The sequence below is a fragment of the Lolium rigidum genome, chromosome 3 (assembly GCF_022539505.1).
Source record: "Lolium rigidum isolate FL_2022 chromosome 3, APGP_CSIRO_Lrig_0.1, whole genome shotgun sequence".
NCBI classification, from domain to species: domain Eukaryota; kingdom Viridiplantae; phylum Streptophyta; class Magnoliopsida; order Poales; family Poaceae; genus Lolium; species Lolium rigidum.
In genome coordinates, this window is record NC_061510.1 from 106,033,533 (window position 1) to 106,035,819 (window position 2,287).

Sequence of the window (2,287 nt, forward strand, 5' to 3'; positions counted from 1 at the left end):
ACAACATGTAGCATTACAAATAGATGATCTTGATCATGATAGGCAGCTCACAAGATCTAAACATGATGGCATAATATGAGAAGACAACCATCTAGCTACTGCTATGGACCCATAGTCCAAGGATGAACTACTCACGCATCAGTCCGGAGGCAGGCATGGTGATGTAGAGCCCTCCGGTGATGATTCCCCTCTCCGGGAGGGTGCCGGAGGAGATCTTCTGACCCCCCCCCCGAGATGGGGTTGACGGCGGCGGCGTCTCTGGAACTGTTCTCGTATTTTGGCTCTCGGTGCTAGGGTTTTCGGAGATGAAGGAATAAATAGGCGAAGGGGCAGCATCGGGGGAGCCAGGGGGCTCCCTCCCCACATGTCGGCGCGGGGGGCCTCACTTCTGCGCCGCCCTATGGTGTGGGCCCCTAATACGCGTACAGCACGCGTCCGTTGGGAACCCCAAGAGGAAGGTGTGATGCGTACAGCGGCAAGTTTTCCCTCAGAAAGAAACCAAGGTTTATCGAACCAGGAGGAGCCAAGAAGCACGTTGAAGGTTGATGGCAGCGGGATGTAGTGCGGCGCAACACCAGGGATTCCGGCGCCAACGTGGAACCTGCACAACACAACCAAAGTACTTTGCCCCAACGAAACAGATGAGGTTGTCAATCTCACCGACTTGCCGTAACAAAGGATTAGATGTATAGTGTGGATGATGATTGTTTGCGAGAAAACAGTGAGAACAAGTATTGCAGTAGATTGTATTCGATGTAAAAGAATGGACCGGGGTCCACGAGTTCACTAGAGGTGTCTCTCCCATAAGATAAATAGCATGTTGGGTGAACAAATTACAGTCGGGCAATTGACAAATAGAGAGGGCATGACCATGCACATACATGATATGATGAGTATAGTGAGATTTAATTGGGCATTACGACAAAGTACATAGACCGCTATCCAGCATGCATCTATGCCTAAAAAGTCCACCTTCATCCGAACCCCTTCCAGTATTAAGTTGCAAACAACAGACAATTGCATTAAGTATGGTGCGTAATGTAATCAATAACTACATCCTCGGACATAGCATCAATGTTTTATCCCTAGTGGCAACAGCACATCCACAACCTTAGAACTTTTTGTCACCGTCCCGCATTTAATGGAGGCATGAACCCACTATCGAGCATAAATACTCCCTCTTGGAGTTAAGAGTAAAAACTTGGCCAGAGCCTCTACTAATAACGAAGAGCATGCAAGATCATAAACAACACATAGGTAATAGATTGATAATCAACATAACATAGTATTCTCTATCCATCGGATCCCGACAAACACAACATATAGAATTACAGATAGATGATCTTGATCATGTTAGGCAGCTCATAAGATCCGACAATGAAGCACATAAGGAGAAGACAACCATCTAGCTACTTCTATGGACCCATAGTCCAGGGGTGAACTACTCACTCATCACTCCGGAGGCGACCATGGCGGTGAAGAGTCCTCCCGGAGATGATTCCCCTCTCCGGCAGGGTGCCGGAGGCGATCTCCAGAATCCCCCGAGATGGGATTGGCGGCGGCGGCGTCTCCGGAAGGTTTTCCGTATCGTGGCTCTCGGCATCGGGGGTTTCGCGACGAAGACTATATGTAGGCGGAAGGGCAGCCTCGAAGGGGTCACGGGGGCCCCACACGCGCAGGGCCGCGCGGGCCCTATGCTGGCCGCGCCGCCCTAGTGTGGCGGCGCCCGTGGCCCCACTTCGTCTTCTCTTCGGTCTTCCGGAAGCTTCGTGGCAAAATAGGCCCCGGGCGTTGATTTCGTCCAATTCCGAGAATATTTCCTTACTAGGATTTACTGAAACCAAAAACAGCAGAAAACAAGAATCGGCTCTTCGGCATCTCGTTAATAGGTTAGTGCCGGAAAATGCATAAACACGACATATAATGTGTATAAAACATGTAGATATCATCAATAATGTGGCATAGAACATAAGAAATTATCGATACGTCGGAGACGTATCAGCATCCCCAAGCTTAGTTCTCGCTCGTCCCGAGCAGGTAAACGATAACAAAGATAATTTCTGGATTGACATGCCATCATAACCTTGATCATACTATTGTAAGCATATGTAATGAATTCAGCGATCAAAACAATGGTAATGACATGAGTAAACAAATGAATCATAAAGCAAAGACTTTTCATGAATAGTACTTTCAAGACAAGCATCAATAAGTCTTGCATAAGAGTTAACTCATAAAGCAATAAATCAAAGTAAAGGTATTGAAGCAACACAAAGGAAGATTAAGT